Source organism: Apteryx rowi, unplaced genomic scaffold, assembly GCF_003343035.1.
Source record: "Apteryx rowi isolate R43461 unplaced genomic scaffold, aptRow1 scaffold_186, whole genome shotgun sequence".
NCBI classification, from domain to species: Eukaryota; Metazoa; Chordata; class Aves; order Apterygiformes; family Apterygidae; genus Apteryx; species Apteryx rowi.
This window is the reverse complement of record NW_020448152.1, coordinates 226497-238488: the sequence shown is the minus strand read 5'-3', so window position 1 is coordinate 238488 and position 11992 is coordinate 226497.

Below are 11992 nucleotides of genomic sequence, written 5' to 3'. Positions count from 1 at the left end.
GGGTAGGGTGATGGCAAAATACCCATTGATATAATTTAAAGCTGAACTGCTTTAAATTACAGACATGGCGGTGCATAGTTTCCTTGTTTTGCATCCTTACTCCCTATGATCTTTTTGAGGAGTCTCTTTCTCGCTTGTGTCTTCATAGATGAGTCCATCCACTGGGCTGTCAAAAGAATGGGGATTTACCCCTTAAGTTTTTCAGTTACAATTGGAATGCATCTTCTGATCATTTGTTTTTGTGTAATTTTTATATGCCAGAGTTGTAGGGTTTTGTGTTTGTAACATTGTTACAGTCTAGCTAATTTATTCCTAAATGCTCCTCTTTCCATAATTCATTTTCTTTTTGTCTGGGAAATCCCACTGATTTAACTAATGAATCTAGTACTGATTTCTGAACAGCTGCTAATAATGAGAAAATTGTCTTGATGGTTATTCTTGAATCTGGAGAATGAATATGTAGGCAAGTTGTTGGGTCTTTTTTTACTTTCCAGGATGTTTGGTTTCTTTGGAGAGCTCTCATGTCAAATCCCTTTTATCTGTAATTACAAAGCATTATGATTTCATCTTAGTGCAAAGGGACTGCAAATGACTGCAGGGAATACTAAAAACCCATTTTTTTATCTTAAGGCCAACTTCTGGTCACAGTGACATCATTATCTGTGTTCTCAGTGAATTTATCTGGTTGTAGATTTAACCCCATGTAGGCTTCCCAGGACCAACTAGAGTTTGTATACATACTACAAACTACAGACTGCAGTTGGGAATATATTCCTCTCCTTTTCTTTCTCTCTTAACTAGTATGGGCTAGATTTTTTCTCCCAGGGAATTTACAGTCAAGTTGTAGGAAAATGATTTTTATCCACACTTTCTGAATGAACTAATACCGCAAAAAGAAAATGATTCATTCTAAATGACCCATGAAGTCCATTTTAGAGCTGGGAGTGAAACCTACGTTTTTTGGAAGCTCAGCCTTACATCTTGGTTCAAAACCTCCCACCTCATCTCTGTAGTCTGCTATCCTATCAAATGCTTTTTTGGAATTCAGTAGCACAATTTATTTAGATTATAGCTGTGAGCTAACCTGTACAAACAAGTTCTTTCCTTATCTCTGAGACCACACCATCTATAGAAGGCTCATTGTACAAATGTATTAGAGATCAGGATTTTGGCCTTTTAGAGAGTGTGGCTTACTGCCAGGTAAGGCCGTTGAATGAAAGAGCTGCGGTCAAATGTATGAATGAAGTTAATACTGGTAGTAAATAATAGCACAGTTAAAATAGTCTGTGCTTCAAGATTTTTTATTTCCAGACACTCTATAGTGTGTTGGAATATATGTGCTTTTCAGATACTGTATAAATCTATCTGGGGAACATTATGCACTGATTTGCTATTGCAGTGTAATAACACTAAACTTTTAGGAAACCTCCGATATCTTTATGTCACTAATTACAGCTTTCAGCTGCTGCTAACTGATAAAAGAAGTAGAGAAAATTCATTTTTAGAGGAATAGACTTTCTGTCCCATCTTTGATGTGTGCATTGAAGAAAAATAATAAAATATTTGGAATGGACTTTCAAAGATCTACTAGTCCATCTTTCTTCTTCATGAAAGGTCTAATGATATCTAAATCATTTTTGACAGAATCAGTTCAATGTTTTTTGAAAATCATCCAGCAATGGAAACTTCACAGCCTCTGTATAAATCCATTTCATTGCTTGTCATTCCATGTCATTCGAAAGGTTTTTCTTCTAATACTTAACTAAATTATCCTTATGCCAACTAAGTTTTTTCCTGTCTCCCGTGGGGTATATTATTTTCCTCTTTTCAGCAACTCTTTACATAGATGTAATCATGTCTTTGTAGTTGCCAATTCCACTGTATAAAAAGAAAAATACTCTCTAGAATAACAAAGTTTTGTTTTATCTCATTTTTTACTCTCTTTCTATTTGTAATTTCTCATCTTCTGACCATTGGTGTTTCTCATTTCTGGAGTTCATTTATAAATTTCTGGACACTACATCAGCCAAAGACTTACAATATGAGTGTGAGGATTATACTGTGCATCTTCTGTATGACATATAACCCCAAATACTTTTTAGTAAAAGACTTCCTAGCCTATCATTTCCCAACTTGTCTATTTTTCACATCCATGTGTTTGTAGCCCTTTGCAAACATCCTTACCAATCTGCGGTGGTCTGAAATAGTTTGGATGATCGAGATCAGCTCAATTCCAGTCATGCCTTATGAACACTTGCAGTCTCAAGTTGTTCAGTTTTGCAAGGTTACAATATTGGAGTTGGCACCTATTTTACAGTACTTCCATCTATAGAAGTTGTGAGGGAAAAGGTGATTTGGGAAAGATGATATAGGTGCTAGAAAGTTACAGGGCAGAATCTTCCCACGTTACATGACCAAAATTGTATGAATGGGGATGTGTGCATTTTGGTAATGTTACAGGTATCCCTCCAGCCATGCGACTAGGTAGGATCTGTAAGTTCTCTGGAAAAACAGGGAGGGAAGCAGATGTTATGTGCCCCAAATCCTGCCTATGGAACTGTTTTGCAGACACTATCAGTTTAAGTTCAAGAAGACTGAGATATTTACAACAGCAGAATATTGGCACCTTTTTCAAGATTTAATGTAATTTGACTAAGAGAATCAATGGGTCAGTTACTAAGGATCAAGTTGTTTCAGTTAGTGACTCTGAATGTTCTTAGAGGCAAATCAGGGCAGAAACAAGTGTCTGAGCACAAAATAGCTTTCCTACCCTCCCCTTTGGGAGAAGTGCCACTGTCTTTAGCTGTTGGTTTCAGGTTTTCTCCCAGGAATTAACCTCATTTCCCATCCTACTTCTTTTACTCCACTTGTTTCCACCTCTCTCCTTGAGGTTGCAGTCCCTCATATTCTCGTATTCCTTGTTTTGTCTGTGGCAAGACCTACCTTCGTCCTGTTCCTCTACTCCAACCTTCCCTTCGCCCCTTCTTCCTCCTTTTCCATTTCTTAATCTGATTACCCTCTTGAATCTTCTTTTATGTCCATTCCCCTTTATTCTCATCCCCAGACTTCTCCAACTTCTGCTCATTTTCTAGTCTTTTTCTATTTGCACTCAGTCTTTCCTGCTCTTTCCCCTCATTCTCCTCCACCAAGTTTGTATTTTTTTCTCTTTGCCCCTCCTGAAATAAGTAGTAACTAACTGAATAAATATAAAGTTTGAGGAAGCTTTCTTTAAGATTCCATAGAACTTGATAATCATTGTACTCACAAAGTGAATGAAATGGTGCGTTTCAGGGGAAGTCAGGAAGGACTCAGGAAGGAGCAGAGTGCCTTTCCTTGGAATCTGACAAACTGGGGAAGACTTTCATGGCTTCATTTATTTACCCTGTGAAATGAGCTGAAAATAATAGGAAAATTAGACCTCTCTGCATACCTGTGAGGCAACTTTTCTCACCAATGCTTTGATCCCCCTTGGCTTCATGTTCACTGTGTTTTCACAAGTTCTATCATCCAAATAGCAGATCTGTTATATTGCTGTTAGGGCCTCTGCCTTTTCCTTTTAGGGTAATGCTAGAATACATTGAGAGAAATGATCAAAACCAGATTCACTAAGGAGTGGCAGAAGGATGCTGGCCTTTTAGATCACTGTTGTGTCCTGGGGAGGAGAGGCCCAGTTGAATATTATTAGAATCCTGGATACAACTGCTGACTTTGCCATAGTGTAAACTCAAGCAAATCCTTGAATCTCATTCAGTGTTAGTTTCCTGTCGTTAGGTACTGGATCAAATGTAGGAACTTTGCAGAAGGAATTATGTTTCTAAAACATACATAGCACAAACTTTATTTATACCTAAAATATTATTTATGTTTTATTGTCAATTACTAACTTCACGGTGTATTCTTAAAGTAAATTCCTCAGTGTCTATTAAGTGTCAGTGGACTGATGTCAACACCAGTGTGCATATATGTCACCCAGCATCTGCATTGCTGGTGGTAGAAGCAGAGAAGCTAAAGACTTAAATAGTTTCATATTCAGTGAAGACTGTGCAAAGCTGTTCACCCAAATACACAGCTCCTGTCAGCTGTAGTAGCACTATGAAAAGCTCGCATGTTAACTCTCAGCTGTGTCATTTTACTATTTTGTACATGTGACACAGTCCTTGAGGCCTTCCATCCAGCTGGCCTAACGCAGGATCCTGACTGAAATGCATTAGTGGGTTAAAACATCCATTAATAGAACTTGCACAGCTTGAAGTATTCTATTTCAGTGCTTAACTCGCTCACCTTTAGGAAGATTTTCTTACTGTTTAACCTGCACCACTGATATTCTAACTAGAGTCTTGTACTCTCTTCACTAGACAAGGAGAACAGTTTTATCCTCCCTTCAGTGACTCTTTGAGTTGCAAATTATGTAATCTATATATAATATCTCTCTTCATTTGTCTTTTCTGTAGCATCAACAACTGTATTTTTTCATTGCTTTTCTCACAGTTTGTTTTCTACACTTATGATTATTCACACTGATTATTTAAGTAATAGCTGATTACAATAATCTTACTGATTTATCTTTTCCTACTGCTCTCCAGATGACTCTTGTATTTCTGGAAGTATATTTTGAAGTGAACTTTTGAGGAATGCTGCTTGATTCCTCTTTGCAGTTCATTAGAGGCTTACAGATAACTATTTTGTTCCATTATGGTCACGCTAGTAGGCTAATTAGCCCATGTTTCCCAGCTTCCTCATGAAAATGTGACACAAGTCAGCATCAGACGCCTCACCAAAGTGTGTGATACCTACTGCTACTTCCCATCTTCTTTCATTGTCATGGGAGGAAAAAGATTGTTTATAAGAATTGTTTTTGTAGAATGAATCCTTCTGAAACTCAAAGGGATTTGTACTCCTTTGGTCCAGATCCTCAAAGATATCTAGGCATATTACTACTATTGCACTTATCTATTTGAAATCTCAACACAGCATTTGGTCATACTGCTATAATAAGAGAATGTTGTTGTCCAGGAAAAAGGTTAAGTGAATGTTTTCTGAATGTTAATTGCCACAGAATTGACTTAATCGTTTGTAATCTGTAGGTGTATCCTTAAAGTATACCACATGATGTTTGCGATATCTTTTCTCCAGGTGGATTGGTCAGAGTGAACACTTTTATAACCTTCTAATCAATATTGTGGAAAGCTTATGCGTAGGCAGGAGAGTGAAATACAAGGAATTTTGACTCCTGAACAGCTCACAGAATGTTTGATCTAGTGATCATACACTAGCTGTAGGTGTCATCTAATAGAGGACGATTAAGAAAAACATGAGTTTTATATGAAGGTCTAAGTGAATTATTATCTAAAGCTTTATACATCACAATACCTTATTTCTGCTGTCTTTTCAAGGAAGAGATATTGCCTACCATAACTCCTTTGGAACTGGGATGGAAACTTATTCACTAATTTTATTTATAAATTTTTGAAAGGAGTAAATTTATTTACTCATTATTTATTCTTATTTGTTTAAGTATTTAAGTCTAATGCTGGAATCTAAGGCATCCTAATAGCCACCTTTTCTCCAAATAATGAATTGCCCTTTATATTGTTCATGATATTTATAGACTTCAACCAACTTTCAGTCCCCATGATTCACAGGCAAGCTATCTATTTTTTTTGTGAAATGTGGTGATGGTTAAAGAAAGGGCAGTGGCTGATGAAATGTTGACAGGACAAAATGTTTTTTTTTCTGCTCTTTACACATGATAATGAACCAAATTGTCAGGATTTCAGTGCAAATTCAGAGCCTTCTTTGGGAGAAGCTGAAGTTTTCCAACCAACTTCAACTGGCTCATTGAGTATGCTGACATAGATACACAGACATAATTCTGTTGTATGCAAAGACCTGAAGTTTCACACAGCAGAGTCAAAGTCTAGCTGTAGATACACGTGAAGTTACTGTCCACTGTATTGCAGTCAGTTCTAGACATTATAAGAACAAACATAAACAGGAATTTTCAGGACCAAGGAAGAGAGAATCAGGTAGTTAGGAGTAACCTATGTTTTTAAAAAATGCATCAGATGTAGACTAAAACAAACTTCTAGATGTACCACCATGGATATTTAAGTGGGAAGAACACCAAGCAAAAGGAGGGTTTATGAAGTTTTATGGTAGTATTTTGCTGGGTAAGAGGGTTAAGGGAGGGACAAATACTGTCTAAGGGCAAGAGAATATTGAATGAAATTAAGAAAATGAAAGTATAGTAAATAGCAGCAAAGCATTTATTATCCTTCCAGCAGAGTTCAAATAGCTACAGGTAGTTCTTCAATTTAATAAGTACCACCTCTAACATAAGCCCTTTCAAGGTTTTGCAGTTACAGTGCACCATCTTGATACATTCTCAGTAAGCAGCCCTTCACATTTGCAGCCCAGCATTTGTGCATGCAACTCATCAAGGTTTGTTACAGGAAAAGAGAACAGCATGAACTTGGGAAAATACAGCACAAGTATGTATCTTATATAAATAAAACACGTCCACTCCACTGGAGCTTTAGCAATAAAATAACTAATTTCTTCACCCACCATTGTAATTTCTCCATTGTTACAGTTCTCAAATCACATCCCTTCCTCTGTCCCCTGCTACTGCATGACACTGGTGCTATGTCGGTCATTAGCATGATCCCAGAAGCTGAGGCATGTATGCATACATATGCCTTTAGGTTTGGGGGAAATGCTTCTTGGTCCTGCCTTTGGGCTGCACCAGGAAAACAGTTGCACATAAATGTAATTGGTAGCCAAATGAAAGAGATTTCCCTAGTGTTCATTTACTTCTCCATATGACTGTGGCAGCTTTAGCAGAGGTTTGTTTTTGCCCTGCATTAAGTTAAAGAACTGCTTCTGCAATTGTCTTTTCCTAGAAATTCCTCTCCTTATGACAAAACCCATGCCAGAGGAGGGTCAATAGCATAAAAAGACTTTTGACTGGAGACCTTACCAGTAGGAATAAGCCGTTGACTTTTAAGGTGTCACTGGGAAAATTCTGGACATAATGGACCTCTAATGAAGATGCTCCAGCAGATGCATTTCCTCTGCTCACCAATACGGAGTGCCAAAAGTGCCTTCCCTGCCGGCACCTCAGTCAGTCTGAAGTTTTGGATGAGAAGCCTATAAAACAGCTTTCTGAAAATTCTTCCTCCTGTTGATGAAAGAATGAGATGAAAACAGATGAGAGTAGAAGGCTCCTTATTCTGCACTTTAAAGCCTTACATTCAGGAATATGTACCAGGGGTATTAGGATTCTGTGAGCATGTGAAATAGTCTCCCAAGGGAAACAGGCGTGTCATACAACTTGGAAGACTGTACAGCTTGAAAATAGTAGAGAACATGATATAGAATAGTATGCTAGGAGATAAGATACTTTTTATTCCCATCTGTGCTTCAGGGGTTGAATTGGCAGCAAATTCAAAAACCTTTACTAGGCAACAGAAAAGATCAAGAAATATAGAATGTGCATGGCAGGGCCTGGGATGTAGCTTTGGCAGGAGGTAGAGTATGTCCTAACTGGATAATAGAAGAAGGTCTGGGGATTAATGCAGAGCAAGTACTTTCCAAATGTTTTTCTAAGCTCTCGTGCTATATTGGCTTTCATTGTATGTGTATGGGCAATGTTTTTTGACCTCTAGTTAAAATGAGTTATCAGAGAGAAACCTCTACACTGTATTATTTTTCTGGCATTCATTGCACAACATATGGATATGTCCCTCTGTGGAGGTTGTGTTGTCCGTCTCAGCTGCTATTCCACATTGATAAAAATACTGGTTCTCTTCTCACTTGTATATATTAACAGCTTGTGTGTAAGTGAACATATATGTCACAGGTTCTGGAGACATGATCTTTGAGAGGAAAAATTCTCTGTGTGTTCTCGTGTCTCTGGTGTGGTTCCCTTGCGCAACTGACAAAGGGGAAATTAGCAGATGGTATAAAACTTTGGTAGTTATTAACAGGCAGCGCTATCAATTCTATATATTTTTTTCTTGCTACAGTCTTACTCACATCTTCAGTTTTGCAACCTTTCTTTTGATCTAGAGGACTTTTTTGATAATGCATCTTTTCCTTAGTTTTTTATTTATTGATGGGAATATGGCAATTATGATACTAACAAAACCAAACAGCACCAACCAGCCAAACAGAACCAACCAACCAACCAAAACCCAAAGCGAATACAGAGAAGAGAGGAAAAAAAATAACATTACTTCCTTATGCTCCTGTAAATTAATGCCCCTTGTCTGCTTAAAAGTTTTAGTGCAAGCTTGCTTCTATTAATGTTGATAATAGGCTCTTTGGCTAGTGTTCTAAAAAACTGACAGCACTGAGAAGGTAATTACGTTGCTGCCTTGTCTATGCTTGTCTCTTTTTTGCTTCTTTTTTCTTATATATGGGGATATATAGATATGTATGTGTATGTGAAAGGCTGAAAGCACATATTCCTCCCATTTTTCAGATAAGACAGCAGAAAAGGGTTTTCAAGGCTACTGAATATTGTAATATTTTCCAAAGAGTAGCTGTGCAGTTATGTATCTATCATTTTTCTGAAACTGTGACCCATCCTAAAAGGTCACTGTTGAAAAGTCAACAAATATAATGGAAGTTATTGGAAAGTCATTTCTGGAAAGTCAGCTTCATCTTTCCCAGAAGCGGATTAAATCTGTTGGCTATACTTCAACCAAGTATGTTTGTATGAGAAAGTATTGTTATACAAGAGTTGTGACCATAATATTGTAGATATGGGGAATGGGATTTGGACTGGTAAAGGTGTGATATCATCTCCTTACATTGCCTCAGTGTAGCATACCCTTTCTTCCTCCTGTTCACTTAATACTCTCCACACTCATAATCTTTTTGCTAAAATATGAGTATTCTGTTCTTATTATGAAAAGAAACATTTAAAATAGCAGAGTAGATTTCATAGTGTTTATAGGAGCTTTTCACACAGTAGATTTTTATATTACTAAACAATCATGGAAGTGGAATCCCAAACATAACTGAAATGTGATTATGAGTAATTTGGAGGTGATAGGGGAGGGATTTCATGCTGAATACTCATCTAATACTGTTGAATTTGGACAGTGACATCTCAGCTAATAAAATAAACTGCACACAGTGAAATAACTGCAGATGGAATAACAATATTTAGTAAGCACTCCCATGTAGAAATGTGAAAAAATATCTTATTAGGTTAGCAGCCAAATATTAACTAGAAGTCAAAGAAGCTAAAGATTAAGGTTGAAATTTCTAAGAAGCTAGGCAGCAAATTTGTTTGGAACTGGGCCTCAAAATCCCAAATATTTTGATGCTCTCTGTAGAAAGTTTTAAGTTTTCTACCTGCACTTCGGTGACTTTATGCTGACATTAGTGTTCTAACAGCCGTAATAGCTATCTTTCACAAGGGACTTTGAACATATACGTCAGAGCCATGCAAACGTCCTTAGAATGGAGTCTTCCTTATTCATTATGAGCTGTGTCAAGGTTACAAGACAAACAGACAGATGAGATAGTGGTAGGATAATTGCATTTTGCTACAAGGCAATACTGCAGCCATTACTTTGTTGAAATGCAGTCTCAGGAGTGACCGAGTCCAACAGATCTGTGCAATCCTGTCATGTACCTGCTGTATCTCCTTTCTCATACCACTTAGTTGGTGTCTGATTAAAAAATCACTCGTAATGCAGCCTAAAAAGTTTTGCTTGTTAAAGGGATGAGTGAATGTGTGCTGTCTGTGGATTTTGGTCTTGACTTCTGTACATTGACAAGTTTGCCACTAACTCAGCAGTGCAGGATCAGAGGCCCTGAGCTGTTAGAGTCATGCTGTACTATGTCGTGTCTCTTGCTGGATTTAACAGAGCACCTTTGCTATGAGTACTCTTAGCCTTGCACTTTGCAGATACACCTCTTAGAATAGAAAGAAACAGCCTCATAAATCACTGTTAGTAAAAACCAGAACAGTTTGCTCTGCATAGGCAGACTTGTGCTGGGTCTTGCACATAATAGCATACACAAGCTGTCTCTGCCATAATGGAGCCTGTCAAGTTGCTCTCTATCATTCTTAGTATTATCGTTCCCCAAGCAGTATGGCAAAATACATTACAGCCTTAAATGACACTTTCCATCCCTAAAGTTTAGACTGTGTCTTCTTCAGAATGTCACATTCTTTAGTATTTCATTTTCAAAAGCACTAAAGAAAATTAAGGATAGAGATCCCATCTTCAAAACTGATGTAGCGCTATGATGTTAGGCCATTTAGGCTCCTAAAATGCAGCCAGACAGGTGGATTTCCTAAATCAGTGTTACCCTTTGGTGGTGTTGCAAATACAAATGTTTTAGGGAGTCAGGCTCTAAACACCATGAGACTGATTTGAAAAATCTTATTACAAAATATGTTTGTGTGCGTATATGTGCACACACGCACACACACACAGAGGGATTTTTGAGACTACTATGTAGGTAGGGAGGCTGAGACCCTACGTGAGGTGCTGTGTATAATGGGATGCTCAGGAAAATTATAGGAGTTCACCATAGAATGTCAGTTTTGAAAATACCATACAGTTCTCCTGGCATCCTCAGATGGGTAGTGGAAAGAAGCCACTGACACCGCTTTATAGGGTGCACGATGAACTACCTCTACTCTGCAGGCCAACTCTGTGAGGAAGGTAAGAGGGCTGAACAGGCAGATTTGGAGAGGGATTAGTGGTTGTGTTTGAAGCCTTTGTAGTTTTCCTGAGATGCATCTAATTGTGTAATTAATCCTTCCCTGCCTCTCTAATAAAGGACATTAATGAGAGCTGAATATGGTATATGGCAAAGCCAGTACTGATGCAGCGAGGGTCCAGCCTATCTTTATATGTCTTTCGATTGCATGATTTTTTCTTTCATAGGATGTAAGGAAGTCAACAGGAAGTCTCTATGCTCAACAATCTGTGCTATCCCTTGCTGAGGGTGCATGAAAAGTCCCCACTGAAGTGTAACTCTGCCTCAAGAAGAGATACCAAAGTAAGGAAAGAATCCTTGGGCTCTCTTCTTACCCCTGAAAAGACCTGTTTAGGACAAAGCCAAATCTAGTTTCTGTTCTCTTGTGCCTGTGTCTCTAGTTTCTCTTCTCTTTTTGCCTGGAAAAAGAACACAATTATGATGGTTTTTTGATGTGTCTGTTGCTTAAAGAAATAGTAAGTAGCAGGTAAAGTGCTCTTTCCCTTGAGGATCAATTGCTTTGCAGAATTATGTGTACTAACATTGGCAAAGGTCTCAAATAATAATAAATACTGTGATCAAAATGTTAGTGTGAGCCCAAATACAAGAAAGAGCGAAAATGAGGCTGACAGCTGCATGCGGTAAAAAGAACTTGCTTCTGCACAGGGTGTATTACTAGTTCCATTGACACACCTGCTGCTTGGTAGGCTTTGTTTTCTTGACAAAATAATCCTGCCAGTGACTCCTCAAAAGGCTTATGATCATTTCCATTTTCAGTTCTAGTTCTTAGCTGAACCTCAGAGTGAACAGCAACACTGTCTGACATTCTCTCTTGATTTGAAATCATCCCTGTTGATAGCCTATTGTGCTCCCAGCCTTATTTATGGCTAGGATTGCACACAATGCTTTGTGTGCAAGTTCAGAAAATGAACTCTTCCAGTTAAATATCAACCCCTATTAACAGAGTGATGTCTCTTATAATTTAAATGAGAGTGAAGTTGCTAAGCAAAGGAAGCTAGTGTTGCCTGAAATATAGACAAGGCACAACTGTATGTATAGCAGCAAAAGTGTATTGTTAAAGCCCTGGAGAGAGAGAAAAATTAATGTCTCTAAATACTAGGAAAAAAAAAAGCATTTTGCAAAATCATGTCACTTTTGGGATGCAAAATTGTCCTTGAGCTACCTGCAGAGAAAGATAGAGACAAAGACCCCCTTCATGCATCAGTGAAGGACCAGACCTACCACAGCATTTCTTCATGCAATC